The 21,458-nt window shown below is 44.0% G+C and overlaps 1 protein-coding gene across 1 annotated transcript in view; it reads left to right on the top strand.

Annotated features, from left to right (window-relative positions):
- The first annotated feature begins 11,430 nt into the window (after positions 1-11,430).
- LOC138978594 (uncharacterized) overlaps positions 11,431-21,458 on the top strand; it is a 54,737-nt gene continuing 44,709 nt past the window's right edge. The window contains exon 1 of the mRNA XM_070351353.1: positions 11,431-11,488. The gene's annotated coding sequence lies outside the window, so the exon portion shown is untranslated. The remainder of the gene's footprint in view (positions 11,489-21,458) is intronic.

Here is a 21,458-nt window from a genome sequence, read left to right as displayed (position 1 = left end):
ACGCTAATGGATATTAAGTGTGTTCTCATCCAGATGGACTTTCTGCAGTAACATTGGATATAATATTGGACGTGAGAGCCGTTGCGCCCTTTGTATGCCCCCCATGCCAGAAGCATTTCTTCTACGCCACAAGTAATTATCAATCACACATTAACCAACACTATAGGAAGTGAAGCTTGTGAAAAGTGTATTAAAAAAACTCCTACCCTATCCCTAGCCCCTACCCCTCTCTAACGCCTACATCCCATCTTACCCCCTCCCTTGCCCCTACCCCTCTCTAACGCCTACATCCCATCTTACCCATCCTTAGCCCCTACCCCTCTCTGATGCCTACATCCCTTCTTACCCCCTCCCTAGCCCCTACCCCTCTCTAACGCCTACATCCCATCTTCCCCCTCCCTAGCCCCTACCCCTCTCTAAAGCCTACATCCCATCTTCCCCCTCCCTAGCCCCTACCCCTCGCTAACGCCTACATCACATCTTGCTGTCAGGCTCAAGGCATGCTTTAAATCAGATTGACTGTACTTCCCTGACAATAGGCGACACTCAGATTGTTTCCCAAACCGCTGTTAAGGACCTAGGCGTGTACCTGGACTCTGCTCTGACAATGCAAAAACACATTAGTTTTGTTTGTAAATGTGCCTTTTTTGAGTTGCGCAAGATTTCCTCTGTCAGATCATTCCTGACACTCCAAGCCACTGTTCAACTTGTCTCCTCTCTGATCCTGAGTCGACTTGACTACTGCAACTCATTGCTTGCCGGCCTCCCCACTGAAGAACTTGATCGCTTACAGAGAGTCCAGAACAGTGCTGCAAGGCTCATTCTGCAGAAGTCTAAGAAAGACCATGTCACTCCCCTACTTACCACCCTTCACTGGCTTCCTATGAAGTATAGAATCGAGTACAAGCTCGCTCTGTTAGGGTACCGCTGTTTTGAGAAATCACTTCCCCCCTATTTGTCCCATTCCCTCAGTATCTACGAGCCATCCCGTTCTCTCAGATCCTCCTCTGAAAAACTCCTTCGCATCCCCAAAACCAGGACCAAGACCTTTGGTGAAAGAACCTTTAGGTACCAGATTCCGACCGTCTGGAACTCGCTTCCAAGTTCTATCCGTGATTCCAGCAGCCTTTCCTCCTTCAAAACCCAACTCAAAACATACCTGTTTCGTAAAGCCTTTGCTTAGCCTGAGTAGACTCTCCACAACTCTATTCTGTTTTGGAACTCTCTACCCTGTATGTGCTTTATGGTCTCTTTGTCAATGGTATTTTTGTGTGTGCGCGTGCGTGCGTGTGTGTGTGTCTGTGTGTGTGCGTGTGTGAGTGTGTGTGTGTGTGTGTGTACTTTTAACATTGTACGCTAAGTTTTGCTTAGTGCTTGGTTCTTGGTGTTATGTCTCAGTTAAATGTATGCTTTGTATGCTTGTTGATTTGTGCTAGTTTATTCTATAATGAATTTGTAAAGCGCCTGGAGCCAATTGATGGGACTCGCGCTATAGAAAAGTTATTTATTATTATTATTATTATTACCCCCTCCCTAGCCCCTACCCCTCTCTTATGCCTACATCCCATCTTACCCCCTCCCTAGCCCCTACCCCTCTCTAACGCCTACATCCCATCTTACCCCCTCCCTAGCCCCTAACCCTCTCTGACGCCTACATCCCATCTTACCCCCTCCCTAGGCCCTACCCCTCTCTAACGCCTACATCCCATCTTACCCCCTCCCTAGCCCTTACCCCTCTCTAACACCTACATCCCATCTTACCCCCTCCCTAGCCCCTGCCCCTCTCTGACGCCTAAATCCCATCTTGCCCCCTCCCTAGCCCCTACCCCTCTCTAACGCCTACATCCCATCTTACAGCCTCCCTAGCCTTTCTCTAACACCTACATCCCATCTTACCCCCTCCCTAGCCCCTACCTCTCTCTAACGCCTACATCCCATCTTACTCCCTCCCTAGCCCCTACCCCTCTCTAGCGCCTACATCCCATCTTCCCCCCTCCCTAGCCCCTATCCCTCTTTAACGCCTACATCCCATCTTACCCCCTCCCTAGCCCCTACCCCTCTCTAACGCCTACATCCCATCTTACCCCCTCCCTAGGCCCTACCCCTCTCTAACGCCTACATCCCATCTTACCCCCTCCCTAGCCCCTACCCCTCTCTAACGCCTACATCCCATCTGGCATCTTACTCCCTCCCTAGCCCCTACCCCTCTCTAACGCCTACATCCCATCTTACCCCCTCCATAGCCCCTACTGCTCTCTAACGCCTACATCCCATCTTACCCCCTCCCTAGCCTTTCTCTAACACCTACATCCCATCTTACCCCCTCCCTAGCCCCTACCTCTCTCTAACGCCTACATCCCATCTTACTCCCTCCCTAGCCCCTACCCCTCTCTAGCGCCTACATCCCATCTTCCCTCCTCCCTCTTTAACGCCTACATCCCATCTTACCCCCTCCCTAGCCCCTATCCCTCTTTAACGCCTACATCCCATCTTACCACCTCCCTAGCCCCTACCCCTCCCCCCTACCCCTCTTTAACGCCTACATCCCATCTTACCCCCTCCCTAGCCCCTACCCCTCTCTTATGCCTACATCCCATCTTACCCCATCCCTAGCCCCTACCCCTCTCTAACGCCTACATCCCATCTTACCCCCTCCCTTGCCCCTACATCCCATCTTACCCCCTCCCTAGATCCTACCCCTCTCTAACGCCTACATCCCATCTTACCCCCTGCCTAGCCCCTACCCTATGTAGGCGTTAAAGAGGGATAGGGGCTAGGGAGGGGGGAAGATGGGATGTAGGCGCTAGAGAGGGGTAGGGGCTAGGGAGGGAGTAAGATGGGATGTAGGCGTTAGAGAGAGGTAGGGGCTAGGGAGGGGGTAAGATGGGATGTAGGTGTTAGAGAAAGGCTACCCTACATCCCATCTTACCCCCTGCCTAGCCCCTATCCCTCTCTAACACCTACATCCCATCTTACCCCCTCCCTAGCCCCTACCCCTCTCTAACGCCTACATCCCATCTTACCCCCTCCCTAGCCCCTACCCCTCTCTAACGCCTACATCCCATCCTACCCCCTCCCTAGCCCCTACCCCTCTCTAAAGCCTACATCCCATCTTACCCCCTCCCTAGCCCCTACCCCTCTCTAACGCCTACATCCCATCTTACCCCCTCCCTATCCCCTACCCCTCTCTAATGCCTACATCCCATCTTACCCCCTCCCTAGATCCTACCCCTCTCTAACACCTACATCCCATCTTACCCCCTCCCTAGATCCTACCCCTCTCTAACACCTACATCCCATCTTACCCCCTGCCTAGCCCCTACCCCTCTCTAACGCCTACATCCTATCTTACCCCCTCTCTAACGCCTACATCCCATCTTACCCCCTCCCTAGCCCCTACCCCTCTCTAACGCCTACATCCCATCTTACCCCCTCCCTAGCCCCTACCCCTCTCCAATGCCTACATCCCATCTTACCCCCTCCCTAGCCCCTACCCCTCTCCCCTACCCCTCTCTAACGCCTACATCCCATCTTACCCCATCCCTAGCCCCTACCCCTCTCTAACGCCTACATCCCATCTTACCCCCTCTCTAACGCCTACATCCCATCTTACCCCCTGCCTAGCCCCTACCCCTCTCTAACGCCTACATCCCATCTTACTCCCTCCCTAGATCCTATCCCTCTCTAACACCTACATCCCATCTTACCCCCTGCCTAGCCCTTACCCCTCTCTAACGCCTACATCCTATCTTACCCCCTGCCTAGCCCCTACCCCTCTCTAACGCCTACATCCCATCTTACCCCCTCCCTAGCCCCTACCCCCCTCTAACGCCTACATCCCATCTTACCCCCTCCCTAGCCCCTACCCCTCTCTAACGCCTACATCCCATCTTCCTCCTCCCTAGCCCCTACCCCTCTCTAACGCCTACATCCCATCTTACACCCTCCCTAGCCCCTACCCCTCTTTAACGCCTACATCCCATCTTACCCCCTGTCTAGCCCCTACCCCTCTCTAACACCTACATCCCATCTTCCCCCCTCCCTATAGCCCCTACCCCTCTTTAACGCCTACATCCCATCTTACCCCTTCACTAGCCCCTACCCCTCTCTAACGCCTACATCCCATCTTACCCCCTGCCTAGCCTCTACCCCTCTCTAACGCCTACATCCCATCTTACCCCCTCCCTAGCCCCTACGCCTCTCTAACGCCTACATCCCATCTTACCCCCTCCCTAGCCCCTACCCGTCTCTAACGCCTACATCCCATCTTACCCCCTCCCTAGCCCCTACCCCTCTCTAACGCCTACATCCCATCTTACCCATCCCTAGCCCCTACCCCTCTATAACGCCTACATCTCATCTTACCCCCTCCCTAGCCCCTACCCCTCTCTAACGCCTACATCCCATCTTACCCATCCCTAGCCCCTACCCCTCTCTAACGCCTACATCCCATCTTACCCATCCCTAGCCCCTACCCCTCTCTAACGCCTACATCCCATCTTACCCCCTCCCTAGCCCCTACCTCTCTCTAACGCCTACATCCCATCTTCCCCATCCCTAGCCCCTACCCCTCTCTAACACCTACATCCCATCTTCCCCATCTCTACTAGTAGCCCCTATCCCTCTCTAACGCCTACATCCCCTAGCCCCTACCCCTCTCTAACGCCTACATCCCCTAGCCCCTACCCCTCGCTAACGCCTACATCCCATCTTACCCATCCCTATATCCTACCTCCCATCCAACCCTCCCCCATACCTCCTACCCTCCCCCTACCTAACCTACCCATTCCCTAACGCCTACCTATCCCCCCGAGGAAAAGGGGTGGAGGCTGAGAAGAGGAGAGCTTCCCCTCCGTCTTGATCAGGGATGGGACGGCTTGACAGAACCTCATCTCGTATGGCGAGATAGGGACACAGCGTATCTTCACATACCGTTACTTCCCTCCATCATGATGAGATAGGTGCAGTGGGAAGAGACGGAGGAAGGGTTGACAGGTCCCTCTCGCAAATCTCTTTAACTAGAAATTCATACCCCACTTAAAATCCTTTCTCAAATTTGCCAGGTGACTTTAAGGGGATCTTGTTTAAAACACAACGGTAAGTGTGTCTGTAAACAGAAACTCTTGAAAAGGCACCCTCGTTACGCAGAATGTACTAATGACTTTTGTCGTTTTAATTTAGTGTATTTTTTTAATTTCTCTAATCGATGGAATATCCCTGTAAAAGTAAAAAAAAAGTAATAATGTTACGTTCCCTGAACGTTGTGGGGGACCAGCGCATAACAACAAAAGTACTAGTTGTAGTCAACTAGTGAACTCTACTCATTTGGTTTCAGTGACGATATTTACAAATGTAGCATCTCCGTGTGACCAACTGCCGTTGAAAACACATGTGTTTCTTCGCACAATTATTATTTGTGGTTGCAAAATGTATGCCCCCTTTTAACCGATTTGGGTACGTAGAGTTTTCCTTTTGACGTGTGTGTGTGTGTGTGTGTGTGTGTGTGTGTGTGTGTGTGTGTGTGTGTGTGTGTGTGTGTGTGTGTGTGTGTGTGAGTGTGTGTGTCCGTCTCAGTTTCTTTCTTTTGTTCTTTCTTACTTTCTTTCATAATTTGTTTCTGTCTTTCTTCCTGTGTTTTTTCTTTTGAACCAGGCAATATTAAAATGTCTGTATTTCGGTTGAATAGGAATCAAGATGAGGTTGTATGTTTGTTCGTGCGCGCGTGCTTTGCGCTCTTGTAGCTATTCACAGAACACAGTGCGCTTTTTATGTGTGTTTTTCTTATTCTTAACTTTGGTGGATGTTACTATTGATTGAATGCGGTGATATCGGTTATTGCGACTAGTTTCTTCTTGTTTTCCCCCCGATTAATTTCTCTGACTCTCTTTCTCTCTCTCTCTCTGTCTCTGTCTCTCTGTCTCTCTCCCTGTTTGTCTGTCTGTCCGTCTGTCCGCCTGTCTGTCTGTCTGTCTGTCTGTCTGCCTGTCTCTCTCTCTCCCTCTCTCTCCCTCTCTCTCTCTCTCTCTCTCTCTCCCTCCCTCTCTCTCTCAACTTTTTCGATGAAGCATTGTACACCAATTGTTCCATGTTTTCTTTTGCCCAGACTTTAGAGAGAGAGAGAGAGAGAGAGAGAGAGAGAGAGAGAGAGAGAGAGAGAGAGAGAGAGAGAGAGAGAGAGAGAGAGAGAAGATAAGATTTTTGTTTATTTTCGAGGGTTATGATATAAGCTGCTTTTTGTTAACAACCAGCCAACGTCCATAAAGGAAAACACCAACAGATCTTACCGGTACCGATTAACGCATTGAATCATACGTAGAGAGAGAGAGAGAGAGAGAGAGAGAGAGAGAGAGAGAGAGAGAGAGAGAGAGAGAGAGAGAGAGAGAGAGAGAGAGAGAGAGCAAGTGGGGCTGAAAGAGAGAAAGAGAGAGAAAGAGAGAGGGAGACTGAGATTGTGTGTATGTGCGAGTGTGTGTGTGTGTTTGTTTGTGTGTGTGTGCGTGTGTGTGTGCAGTGTGTGTGTGTGTTTGTGTGTGCCACGGCGGTGTGTGTGCGTGTGTGCGTGTGTGCGTGCGTGTGCGTGCGTGCGTGCGTGTGTGTGTGCGTGCGTGCGTGTGTGCGGGGGCGCGCGCGCGTGTGTGTGTGTGTGTGTGTGTGTGTGTGTGTGTGTGTGTTTGTGTGTATGTGTGTACGTGTGTGTGTTTGTCTGTGTGTGTGTATATATGTGCGTGTGTGTTTGTTTGCGTGTTTGTTGTGTATCTCGTGTCTCTAACTGCATGGACACTCTGATTGCCAGTACTTTGTCCGTGCGGGAGGCAATTCACTTTCAAGGCCAAACATGGGGGTTAACATTCGACCAAAATCGTGAATTTTTGTGTTTCAGAATGTTGATGAATAATAAATCTGAAATATGTAAACAATCTCGTAATGAATTCAAATTTGCCAAATAACGCACGGAAACCTCTTTCATTCGACAAAATATGGACACTGAAGCTTTTCTGTCGATCAATTGACGTACGCGTCATTGTTGCTAAAAATCGAGATTGTTTGAGCCATGTTAATGCACGCAGCAACCTGAAATGCCCCTGTATTGTATACCATTGAAAACATCAGAGTCTTAGCTTACGAAAAGTCACATATTTATTGGTAAATGAACGTTTCTGTTACGATAAACGAGTGATATATATATATATAAAGGCCAGTGGGTCAATATTGTTATTAAACATAAAAGGTGAACGGAACAGTGACGTATACATGGTGGGATTTCATGGAGATGACAGCGCTAAATAAATTCAAGAGACAAAATTGTCGTCTGTGCAAAATTGTGAAAAGAGTAGCATTTCTAGAAGTGGTTAGCGCATCGGGCTGTGCGAACAGGGAGATCGTTGGTTCGAATCCCATCTGAGTCATGTGGGTTTTTCGGGATTCGACCGGCTCCTACCCAGATAGGAAGTGTTATGGTTCCGATGGGAACGCTGGGATCACACAGCCGAGTGTCACTGATTTACTTCACGGCGACTGCTATTCTGACCAACACTGACCGCAGGAGCAGCAGTTCTCGCGCTGGTTGACGCCAAGTATGCGCAGAATGCTGCCCTGTCACGTAGTCTCAAACAATAATGAAAACCCATGGCATCATCATTCTAATCATCCTTATCTCATTAATCATATTTAAATGTCTCGGCTTTTCATTTGGGCCTTCATGCCCAGAGCTCTCATGGTGACCTTGGTCTCGGTGTTCCTGTTCCTTCCTTCCCTGAATAGTAGTTTTGCTGTCAGTCTTCAACGTGTGATGCTCTGGGGCCGGGTCGACGGATTATTCCGAAGAAAAAGTTAATCGCCGCAATAATGCTGCAGAAAAACATGTAAACTGACATTATGCTGCGATGTGGATGGAGCAGTGAATGCAGGGACGAGGCTGTGCCTGAGAGCATACTTAGCAAGGAGAAGGGTCCGGACAAACACATTTAAAAAAAATAGACGGCCTTTTGACCCATTTTTGCGGCTATTTGGGAGTTGCCTTGACAACATATTCATCAAATCATGTTCTAAAACACTTGTGAGTATCCGTAGTTGATACAGCTTTGGGCAGAAACAAAACCCTGCGTCATAAAAGCAATTGTAAAAATAAATTATAACCAAGGCTCTCTTTAAGAAGATCCTCTCATATCGCAGAGATACTCACAAATCCCCTGGACCCACCCCTGTTTGCTTTCCTCTCTCAATCCGGATCCATGTTTGCTTTTCCCGTCGGCCTCTGATATATATCTGAGACCGTGGCACTTCCAAGAAATTGGTGGCAAAAAAGATCATGAGGGGATGGCCCGTGTGTGTGTGTGTGTGTGGTGAGCGGGAGTGACAAGCAGACCGTGAGACAAACACACAGATGGGAAGAGATGGAATGGCCCGGGTATAAAGGAAGAAAGAGACCAATTAAATTACTTGGACTGAGAGAGCTAGAGAGACCGATCGATTGATTGATTGATAGAACGGAAATTAAGATTTGTTTCTTTGGCACGCTTGTCAATTTTTATTTCGAGGCTCTTGATAAAAAAAAAAAAACCCTCTTCAGCAAAGATGTTTTTTGTCCTACAAATTTATATTTGAAGGAATGATGGGTCAAAATAGAAGCTTTTTGTGACTCTTTGAGATAAAACATGAAGAACTTTTTGGGGAAACCATTCATCTTCCAGAAGAACAAAGATAGAGCTTTTAAATGTTTTATTTTACTCTAAACAGGTCCCCGAACAGATTTAGTTTCCTGGGTAGAAATCATAGGCACGAAATAAATGTCCGAAAAAAGCAAGTTATTGTACTTTGACAACATTTCTAAAATGATTCCTAGGTAATTCATAAAAGGTCTCTCTGTCATTGCACAACGACACCTTTTCTGGTGAAAATACAAAACAAATTGACCAGATGTAAAAAAATAAAACTTGACTAAATGTAAAAAGAGCAAGAAGACTGCACAGTTAAGTCTAGAAGAGCATTTCCCAATGACGACACTTGTGCTAAAAAAAAATTCAAACAAATTCGGAGAAAACAGCGTCAACAGTTTTCAAAATAGTGTCAAATGTTGATAAAAGCAAGGAAAATGTTGATAAAAGCAAGGAAAATGTTGATAAAAGCAAGGAAAATGGAGCTCGAGCCCTTCCCCTTATACACCTTCCCAAAAGTGAATTTAAGAAGACAAATTTGGATCAAAACAAAGACAATTGACCGATCTGGTGGAGCCTGAGCCAGCAAAATACCCAACTACTTTCCAAAACCGTCGCTTAGAAGACAAAGGCCGGCTCCTAGGGAGGTTCGGGGGCACGCCCCCCCCGAAAAATGTTGATGAAAATCATGGAAAATGGAGCAATCTGGTGCAATCTGAGCCATCAATTTTTCTTTTTTTTCAAATTTATTATTTTTCTTTTTTAACCCCCTGTATACAGGGAATCCCACAGGATTTAGTTCCTGTTGCGTGTCGCTGATATCGCTGAAAGTCACGTGATCAGTGCTTGGCGACATGGGTAGAATTTGATGTTTTTCAATCTTTTTTGATATTTCTTAGAAATTCGAGTATGGTTTGCAAGTTTTATTGAAAAACTCCACCCTGTGGGATTCCCTGTATACAGGGAATCCCCCTCCAGGAACTCCACCTACAGGGAATCCCACTCTTTTGGTCGACATAGATCCCATCAGCCACACTGACACACACTGCACACACACACACACACACACACACACATCACCGGCACACACACACACACACACACACACTGACACACACGCCCACACACACACTTGGGGGGGGGGGGGGGGGGGGGGGCCGGCAGAGGGTGTCAGTACAATGGCCGCTGGGCCGGGACGCCGTTAGTTTGGATGCCGCGGGGGCGTTTTCAGAGTCAGTCACAGTTGGGTGGGGGACAAATGCAGCACTGACGTCAGTGGGGGACACTGTGAGTCACTATGATCCCAAATGGTGCCCCAGGGATCCCAAACTGTGACGTAGGCTACTGTCCTCCGGGGGTGGGGCGACCGATCACATGTTATACCAAATGCTGTCCCCCGCCGGGGGACCGTGACGCTTCAGTAACTGCCCAGACTGTTCCTATGCCGCTATGCTAATTTCAATTTCTGTCCCCAGAATAAGTATCTATTTGGGACATGAGGTGGTTGTACGCTAAGAGCAGACTGTTCCCCGGTCGACACTGCTTTTCTAGGTGGAGGTCAGAACGGGATGTTACCGTGGCACCCGATCGGGTGGAACCGTCCCCGGCGGGCCGAGATCTCCTTGTAGCCTACGCCGCCGCTGCAACACTAACCGCTGAGACACTGAGCCGGGCCGGGGCAACTTTGAATGACCTACTGAGGAGTTACAACCCATATTATATAAACCCCCGATGCCGTCCCAATCAACTTTTGGCAAATGCTCACTGAAATGCTAGCCTTATCCGGTCACAACTCAACTTACTTGACTAGATTTTAGCAAAAAAATGTCACGTTGACTACTCAGTGACAGACCTTATGAAAGATCAGAAAACTGAACTAATAAGTTAATGTATGCGCCGCAGGTGCTTTACGCTGGCCACAGTAAGATGGCCATATCAGTCACTGAGCCTACACTTCAAATTTTGATATGAGTAGGCCTATGCCTGTATAATCTGCGATGGTTGCAGTAGGCTTATTATCTGGACTACGGCCAGTTATGGTGAACATTTTGCACTTGCCTAGCAGCCCTAATTCACACACAGGAGGGGATGCGGAATGCCTGGCTACATGTCTGAGAATGCAGCACTTGCTGTTGAAAATCGATCAGCAGACACGCTTTTCCACAATACTGCAAGACTGACTGAATGCACAAGCTTCCACGCAGTATTTATCATCAGCTCTCGATAATACAGGCTTTTCGTCGTGGAAAGCTTTTTCAAGACAAGCACACGTAGATCAAGAACGCCACACGTCTGTGCGTACTTGCAATGTTGCACGTATGTTCATGTTTGCTATTTTGGCTCTTACTCAGTTGGGGGGTTCTAATTAGGGGGTGATGTCGCTCTGCGTTGCTCAAAAGCAGTTGAAATAGGCTGTAAAGTAACCACTTACATGTAACATTTCTTATGTATGTTTGTTTTAATCAGGGAACACCTTATTGTTTCAATGTATGAACTAAGCGCAAAGCAAGAATCACACAATCTATAATCGTCCGGACGGGTCTATTTTAAGAACCGCGCTGAAGCTTTCTACCTAGTCTGACAGTGTCCTTCCCTCGATGCATATTTCGGCAGTTAACAAACACGATTTGTTCAACAAGAGTATTTGGTAGTTAAGCTTTCTATTATTTAGGTATGAAAGACAACTGCTCATTAAAAAAACCTCTAACAATCGATCGCTGTAGAAGCTTTACTCCCCCGATATTGGGTGATACCATTCACTCCTTGCTTCGGCCGCACAGACTCGATGCGACGTCAACTCGAGCTTTTCCAATGTATGCTGATTCTTGCTAAGTGTAAGTTGCAAAATTTAGTGAATTACTGATACTAACAACCCTTTTAGAGACCAAATACAATGTGTATTTGTGTTATAATTTGCACGTTACGAAACAGTCATTGTTTCTTCTAGTCTAACATGAACGGTTTTTTTACCACGTTGCCTCATGTTTTGACTGTATCAGTGTATGTGAACGTTTGAGAACATCCTATTAACGCATTTTATTCACAGATATACACGTCACTTTATCAGTTGAAAATTGTAGATCTCTGATCAAATTTGATTGTAAATGTTTTATTCTAATGTAGTTTTGGTGCTCGTGATATTAAGAAATGATCTTAATAACCGAATTTGGAACAAAGAGAGATATGGAGAAATGGTTCAGACTATAGAGGGGCCCAGTCAGGGGGCGCAAGCTTTGATCGTTTGCTTGGCTGGTTTAGCCAGCGAAACAGCATCTGCGCTGCACTCACTGAGCAGGTCACAAATGCCTATAAAACATCTCGTCTTATTTTCAGCTGAAAAGGTATTTGGTGTTTGTAATGTGATCAGTTGATAGATTGATACTCAGGCTTTCGAACAGGCACGCTAGTTTATGCATATTTGAGTTAGTTACATATGTTTTGATGAAAAGTATTCCGGATAGGTTTCGTCTTAGTAACAAGGGTTCATGTGCCAATATGGCCGCCGATTCATAGGTTTGTGTTTTTTGTTCAGTCTGGTTTTCTTTAATGTTTCTACGACTGACTGTGGAGCAGTGCGGCCAGAATTGTTGTCATTGAGCAGAAGAGGATCTACTCTTTTATTTGTCATTGGTCATTTTTGCCAGTATGTTGTGTGCTCTGAAGAGGAATTGAAAACATTTTGTCTGTGTACATATAATCAGCTCAGCTATGGGCTTGGCTGACTGAGCCAGTGAGTGACTAACAGTAACGAAGGCTGGGTGAGTGTGTGTATGTGTGCCTGATAAGTGTGGCTCAGAAAATAGGGCACCATACACTGAGAGGTTATAAACCTATGTGTTTGTATTCCTTTGTAGGTTTTCATTCAACAAATTTAATTAAAGGATGCTACGTGTATTTACTATAGGCGGAGGTAAAGACTTTCATCAATTATCAATATCGATACATTGTTACACTTACTATATATCTTATGTTTTATCGTCTTAACTAGCAAAGATTGATGATTTTAGGTAAGGTAAAGTCTTGCTCAAGTTTCTGTCTGCAGCTGTGAAGGTCACCTGTGCTGTAGTTAAACTTAAAGTGATACGAGGCCAGAATTGTTATGTAGCGTTGTGCACCTTCTTTGTTTTATTGATCTTTTCTGTTCTTTCACACATGCAGACAGCTCCTCACAGTTACACATCTGCAATGCATCTTTTGCCTTGTATTGATCTGGCATGCTCATGTCCTACTGTTTTCAAGGCGCTTGTGTTGTCTTGAATTAAGTAAGTTTATTGTTATGCCCTTCACTTTAATGGGGTGTTGGGGTTGATTCCAGTTTGTTCGACCCAATTTTAGTTTATGCTTAGAGACCTGGCAAATGATGCAGGTAATACTAATAGTTACACGTGACACTGACACTGACACATTTGGGGAAAAAGTTATCTAGTACTTAAGCTACTAGAACTATAGAATGACAAGTAAGATTTTTAAACTTAAGGTGGTCGTCTACATTTTTGCTTTTTTTCAATAATCTTATGGTTAGATTTTGCTAAAAAGTTATGTCAGATGATGAATGAACCATGGGGAAAAAAGTTATAAAAAAAAAAAATATGTAAAAAAAGATTTTATTTTTGGGTAGCGTGACTCACGCTTCCAATATTTTGTTTTCTGTTTGCTGAGAACATGTGCTTTGCCTAAAAATACTGACCAATCAAATTCATGTCACTATGCTTATAGCCACGCCCAAACAAGTGCAGCAACAGTTTGACACTGGAGCGCTGTCCACGCTTTTTGACTCACATGCGAAGCAAAAGTGAGTCTATGTACTCACCCGAGTCGTCCGTCCCGGCGTCCGTCTGGAAAACTTTAACGTTGGATATTTCTTGGACACTATTCAGTCTATCAGTACCAAATTTGGCAAGATGGTGTATGATGACAAGGCCCCAATAAACATACATAGCATCTTGACCTTGCTTCAAGGTCAAGGTCGCAGGGGCCATAAATGTTGTCTAAAAAACAGCTATTTTTCACATTTTTCCCATTTTCTCTGAAGTTTTTGAGATTTAATACCTCACCTATATATGATATATAGGGCAAAGTAAGCCCCATCTTTTGATACCAGTTTGGTTTACCTTGCTTCAAGGTCAAGGTCACAGGAGCTCTTCAAAGTTGGATTGTATACATATTTTGAAGTGACCTTGACCCTGAACTATGGAAGATAACTGTTTCAAACTTTAAAATTATGTGGGGCACATGTTATGCTTTCATCATGAGACACATTTGGTCACATATGATCAAGGTCAAGGTCACTTTGACCCTTATGAAATGTGACCAAAATAAGGTAGTGAACCACTAAAAGTGACCATATCTCATGGTAGAAAGAGCCAATAAGCACCATTGTACTTCCTATGTCTTGAATTAACAGCTTTGTGTTGCATGACCTTGGATGACCTTGACCTTGGGTCACATGTATTTTGGTAGGAAAAATGTGTAAAGCAGTTCTTAGTGTATGATGTCATTGCTAGGTTTAGCTGAAGGTCAAGGTCATGTAAAGGTCAAGCATGTGAGTCGTATGGGCTTTGCCCTTCTTGTTTTTAAACGCAGGAAATGCACGGGATTTGAGAGGAGTTTTGCGCTTGGCATTTTCCAAATAAGGATATCCTACTATCATACTATGAGTGCTACGCTGGAATACTACAATGAATTTTCAAACGGCTACACTGGCTTCGTCTTTCCTGATCGAAAGGGGGTGTATTGTTGATAATTGTAGATAATAGATTCTGCATTTTAATGGTCAAATGGCGATTTCGGTATAAAAATGTAGACAAGGACCTTTAAAAAGAAATTATTATTGATTATGTTAAATGCAATGTTGGGTCTTGTTTGAATTGACTAACTTTTCAAGGTTATTTTATGCACAGGTTGAAGCATCTATGGTGTTTATAATAAAATCATCAATTACTGAATTAGTAAGATATACATGGTTATGGTTATATTTGTCAGGGATCTTGTTTGGCTTTCAGAATCGGTGAAATGTCCAGACTTATTTCAGATTGCAGACAAGTTTGCCATCATTTTGAAAGATCTGCCAATTTTTTTCCACAATTGGGAAAACATTATGTGAAGAACAACCTTAAAGTAACTTTTGCAGGGGAAATAATTCCTAGTGACATTCAAGCATGAAAATCAAAATCTTCAGCTGATGTTGCGGCGCCTTTGCAATCCAGTCCTTAGCAGGGGCCGGTGGATGTTCTTGAAGCTAGAGCTTTGAAACTTTGCATATTTATGATGTTTGATGACCTCCAGACATGCTTTCAACTTTCGTTAAATTTCAAGTTCTGGTAAGAAAAAAAAGGAACAACATTTAAAAAAAAATCTTATTGAAGCCAGAGCTTTGAAACTTTTCACCCATGTCAGTTGTGAGGCTCAGTGACCTCCAGATATACCCCAAATTAATCTGGTTGATCTTTGTCGAAATACAAGAACATAGTGGGGTTGAGTTTAAGGTAGAAACCAGTAGCATGAAGCGAAATTACTACATTTAGTCAGTCTGTCGAACTCACATATTGAAATTAACAGACTGCTCATTTTTCTCCTTCACCAAAACATGATAGCTTTGTCCGCTGTGGCTGTGCGCCAAGAAAGCGCTGAACATGTGCACACAAAAAACGTCCAGAAAATGACAAGGAAAGCACTCTTTTCTCTATTCTTTTCAACTTTCTGAGCGTGTTTTTAATCCAAACATAACATATCTATATGTTTTTAAAATGAGGAAATGACAAAAGAATACATAAAAATCACTTTTAAATGGATTACTAAAATTTTTATTTTTAATTAGAATTTTAAGATTTTTGATGAGCAAACTCATTAATTAATTTGTAAGCTTTCAAGCTGAAATGCAATCTGATAGTCTGGGCTTAGACTATGATTGCTTGGGCAAAATTTCAATTAATTTGATAAAATAAGAATAAAAGGTGTGAACTTTCATGAAAAAGCCGCAACCTAATTGGGGGGGGGGGGGGGGGGGGGGGGGGGATGCTCATTTCTTTCAGATATTTTTGCAACAAGAGCTTGGATACACCATTTTGTTCACAATGTTAATTTTGTTATTGAACCCAAATCTTGCAAACTTTACAATTACACACTTGTCAGTTGTGTCAGGCTCGGTGACCTCCAGACACAACCCAAGTCTGGGTGATCCTTGTCTAATGTTAAGGTCACAGTGGTGTTGAGGGGGGGGGGGGGGGGGGGGGTGTGTGAGAAATTATCATTTCATTCAGACATTTTTCAGCTTTCAATCTTAAAACACTTCCAGCGGTGATGACCTCTAAACAAGAGTCATGTTTGACCCTAACAGAATTTCAAGGTCACTGCAGGGTCATGTTTAGGTAAATGCGCTGGAAATTGCCATTTACTGTGACATTTTTTAAGCTAGAGCTTTGAAATCCGAAACAAATAGAGCTTTAACATTTCAGACACTTTAAATTTCATGTTTTCGTGGTTTCCAGATGGCTTCAAGTCTGGTAAACCCTCCCCAAATTTTAAGATCAATATGGGGTCAAGTTAGGGTCAAATGATGAAAGAATGGTTAATTTCTGGAACGTTTTGGGAGTAAATTTCATATACTTCCAGGGTTTGATGGCCTTTACTGCTTTAGACATGGCCCAAGTCTGACTGATCAGTGATCCTGGTCAAATTTCAAGGTTACAGTGGGACAATAATTAGGAAATTCTCATTTACTTGAACATTTTTGGACCCAGTGCATCAATTAATTTGCTTTTGAATAATAGGATGTATGAGAAATGTGAGTCACACGTGCATTTGCTATTGAGGCCAACGTTGTTGTGAATTATGTATGTGCCTCTGGTGATGCAAAACAGGTAAATATAAATGGTGAAACTGAAGTTTGCTAAAGGAAAGCTCATTTTGAAATGTGACTGCGTATAGGGCATATTTGAGTGAATCATGGCACTGTGTCTGAAAAGATATAGTTAACAGCCATAGGTTTTTATATTAAGGCTTCAGGATGTGTGTGTGTGTGTGTGGGGGGGGGTGTCACTTTTTCTTCACAGCAACTACAAACAAACAAACAAAAATCCATAACAGAACAAAATCGACATGCAATTTCACTCTGCAGCTGTGAAACTTATCAAGTAATGTGCTGATTTAGAAAGTTCTGCATGCAGTGACTAATCCAGGAAGCATATAGTCTCAAATTCGCACAGGCTGTATGATCACACGGTAATACTAATAGTACAGTAATAGCAGTTTATTTGATTTCCAGATGTGTGGTGAATTTAGATGCACAGAATCACTGCTTCAGTGCATGTATTCAATTCAAAAGTCAGAGTGCATGTCCTTTGTAATTGTAGTTGCACTCTTGGTAAATGATTTGAAGTATCTTTCCGTGCTTTGGAGGTATGGAATAAGCTGAGATACTTTTACATTTGAATTAACACACATGTTTCCTGAACAATTATCAGAATTGGCAATGAATTGTTTTGGAAAATCAAACCGAAATTTATTTATACTATAATAGACACATGATAAATTGAAAAAAACGAAAAAACTTCTTGTTTCAATAGAAATGAAGCAGCCGTATATATATTATATGCTGGTGTAATGTTCACTCTCAGGACAGGTACAGTTGTTACCCTTTGAATTTGTGGCAGGAGGAATGAATATGTATGACTACATTGGGGTGTGCACGTTAAAGATCCCACGATTGACAAAAGGGTCTTTCCTGGCAAAATTGTATAGGCATAGATAAAAATGTCCACCAAAATAACCGTGTGACTTGGAATAATAGGCCGTGAAAAGTAGGATATGCGCCAAAATGGCTGCGATCTGCTGGCCGATGTGAATGCGTGATGTATTGTGTAAAAAAATTCCATCTCACACCGCATAAATAAATCCCTGCGCCTTGAATATGTGCGCGATATAAATTGCATAAAATAAAAATAAAAAAATAAAAAAATAAAATTCCTGCGCTTAGAAATGTACCCACAGAATACGCGCGATATAAGCCTCATATTGATTGATTGATTGATTCCCAGGAGGTATGATAACTATGTATTTCGAGGATACCGAACACTGTAGATCTTACATAAAAAAATCACAGGAATGCATTTCAAGAATTTATTGGGAAAATTACCCACATTTTCATACAATGCAACATCTGAAAAAGCATATTAACATTAAAACAGCACTGGCAAACAAAACTGTACCAAAGCATATACCCTTGTTTTGTATCAACAGCACGGAGCACTACTTAAAGGTATCAAGAGAATACATTTTATTCTATTTGCAAGTATGTGTTGTAAGTTCCTGGTGAGGAAATCAGGAGTTCCTTATCTGAACAATATTTCCTGCCATTGGCACATTTCCTGCTAGGACATCCTAGACAGAAAATGTTTGAAAACAGACAAAGAAATACCCCATAACCTGTAGTGTTGTGGCCATTTGAATGCTTTTCAGTTATTTTTATTCCCGCTGTGGGGCACTGCGGTTATGAAATTAAAGGCCCCTCCTGTTTTTGGAACCGCAGGAGCTTTCTAGTTTGCTGTTAGGTAGATTTTTGGTTCCTCTTTTCTGTCATGCTCTCTTTTTCTTCATGAATTCTTTTCTTTTTTCTGCCTTCTTGCTCATTCACCTGTATTTTTTCCAAAAATCTCTTCTCTTGCCGCTTGTCTCACGATTCATGTATAGTTTAATCTGTTAGTGTTCTGATGTAAGTCCAGCAGTAGATAGGTTAAGCCTATTTTAACATACTGGAAACTGGTAATCTTCCAGTAGGTATTAATTTAGTTTTACTAAAGCCTGCTGGGACACAAGTAATGGGTTAGTGCATTTGTAAACAGGAATCGCTTGACAAGTGGCCCCCTTCATCCCCCCCTTCCTCGTCCTGATATGGCTCTGCGTAGTCGGCTGGACGTTAAGCAACAATTAAACAAACAAACAAAAGTTATTTTTATTTGAAAATGTCTCAGCTTGCATTGATAAATTATGTGCATCAATATGAATGAAGTTTGTGTTATACCCAGCCCTGGAGAATAATCCATTATTGTAGATTTCACGACAGACTATTCATATACTGGTATTCTCTTTGTGGAGATACTTTTTTTCAGCCTTTTTTCTTTACAGTAAATACAAAATGTCCAAAGAATTAGCAATATTCGGTAATATTGACAGTCCATCTAATATGCTATATGTGCTTGGGGATTGTCATAAGGCTTAGTTTTCAAATGAATACTTTCACATTGTCCTGAGGTGGAAGTGGGGGGGATTACCAGGAGATTCTTGTTGTTGAGTGAATCCCTTCCCGGTAGTTTACAAAACAAGGTGATGCAAACAGCAATGATGCAATGTATTCATTATGTAAAATTGTACAGCGTGAGAATGACAGTGACAGCCGTCATGATATGGGTGACTGCGACTTACAGTTTGCACGTATGTGTGTGCTTGCCGAGCGTCATTAGACAGGCCAGTCTGGTGCATGCCTGGCAGTTGTGCCGGCTGAACCACGGATAATATCGATTTTTCTTTCATCATCGGCAACAGTAGTATTGGAACCCCGAAAGAATACTGTCTGGTCTTGAACAGTACTGTTTATGTTGTAGACGCTGCTACCCCCCCCCCCCCCCCCCCCCTATAGCTCCGCCACTATTACTGTGTCCTTCCAGGTTTGTCTTCATTAATTGACTTTTTGTCCATCCCCCCCCCCCCTTTCCGCTCCAGCCCCCCTCCCCATTGGTATTGACGTAAGAGCCCTTTTCTTTGGTGGTGCATGACATAATTATGAAATGTATGTTGAATGTGTGACCGATGTGTGCACGAATGCGCCTGCAGAACTGGCCCCAACCCCAATCCTCCTTCCCTCACGTCATCCCCCCCACACACACACACACTCTAAGTCTGACGCACGCACACACACACACACACACACACACTTCGAGAGCCCGTGCTAATCTGAACGTGTGTAAGAAGTAAGAGCGGCTGAAACCTGGACACGTTTTGACTTGCATACGTACACAGTTTTGTGTTCTGTAATCGAATGTATGCAGCTTTATTCTGAATGGATTATTAGAGTTGCGGTTTTAATCTGATCAATGACTAGACCAGACACTACGGCTGTATCCTTTGTGTGTGCGTGTGTATGTGTGTGTATTTTCAGTATTAGTTTTGGTAAAAGTAGCATTACTGCTTCATTACCGAGGGTCGGGTATAAAAGCAGAGCGGCGCGTGGCACTTCAGTCTAATGTCCACAGCCCTTTTCAGGAAACGAGGCTCTCACTTGAAATATTATTTTCAAAAATACTCTGTCTATAGCAAACTCATTAGCACCATTTTTGTCAAGCAAACATTTGAAGGTGTACACCACACATGCACCCCAAAAAGTGTTTATAATAACCCCTGGATAACGTACTTTCAGAAAAAAATTCACTCGCCAAATTTGAATTCAAAATCAAACGGCTGTCAGTCGTGGTGGACTGGGCGGAGCTAAAGACACGAGAAAGATAATGTCCACGCACCGCTCATTCCTTTTCGGCAACACACACCCGCCACATAACGTTTACCAGATGTTGCCTGACCCCAAAGTTCCGGTCACTCCGCGCTATTGCAGCCGCCATGGATGCTACATGACACCACTGGCTAATCTGCCTGAGAGTGAAACACTTTCAATAATCGTTCTGTAATTAATAAATCGTTTCAAAGATAGTCTGCACTTTACGAATGTTAGTTTGGTATTTATTACTTTTTTTTTTTTTAAAGTGAAACATATTCAACCGAAAAAAAGTTTTCTTCTTGGGCTGAAAAGGGAAGCTGAAGTTATTTGGTGGATGAATACGGTCGTGAGTTAGGTACCAATGTCTTGAATTTATGGCAAACTTTTCCAGAGAAAATAATTGTATACGCGTTGCTTGATGTTTCCGGTAGAACACCGCGTATCACAGTCATGCACGTTGGAACCAGGCACTCATGACTCATGAAAGACACTTTCTTCACTTTTTCACACACTAAAACACCATTCTTCAGGCGACTCTGCAGCAAATGTCGTAATCCCTGTCTGTCACAGATATCATATTCATCAACATCCAGCAATAGTGATGCTCTGCTATCTAATTAAACATTTATTAGTCACAAAGCTGTTCTCCTCCGGACACGACGCGAGACCATGCCTTGACTGACTAAATGCAAGTTTTCCCACCAAATTTCTCCTCTTCCCTCCCGCAGTGGGGCACTGCGGTTATGAAATTAAAGGCCCCTCCTGTTTTTGGAACCGCAGGAGCTTTCTAGTTTGCTGTTAGGTAGATTTTTGGTTCCTCTTTCCTGTCATGCTCTCTTTTTCTTCATGAATTCTTTTCTTTTTTCTGCCTTCTTGCTCATTCACCTGTATTTTTTCCAAAAATCTCTTCTCTTGCCGCTTGTCTCGCGATTCATGTATAGTTTAATCTGTTAGTGTTCTGATGTAAGTCCAGCAGTAGATAGGTTAAGCCTATTTTAACATACTGGAAACTGGTAATCTTCCAGTAGGTATTAATTTAGTTTTACTAAAGCCTGCTGGGACACAAGTAATGGGTTAGTGCATTTGTAAACAGGAATCGCTTGACAAGTGGCCCCCTTCACCCCCCCCCCCCTTCCTCGTCCTGATATGGCTCTGCGTAGTCGGCTGGACGTTAAGCAACAAATAAACAAACAAATTCTCCTCTTCCCGCAAATTTTTTGTAACCTAGTTAGTCTCAGACAAAACCAAACATGTGGGCTCGGGGAGCGAAATGCACGCTCACAGTGCCGTTATGTATCTGGATTAACTGGTCAACCTGA

The sequence above is a fragment of the Littorina saxatilis genome, linkage group LG10 (genome assembly GCF_037325665.1).
Source record: "Littorina saxatilis isolate snail1 linkage group LG10, US_GU_Lsax_2.0, whole genome shotgun sequence".
NCBI classification, from domain to species: domain Eukaryota; kingdom Metazoa; phylum Mollusca; class Gastropoda; order Littorinimorpha; family Littorinidae; genus Littorina; species Littorina saxatilis.
The sequence above is the reverse complement of the archived record's forward strand: the minus strand, read 5'-3'. Positions and strand labels throughout refer to the sequence as shown.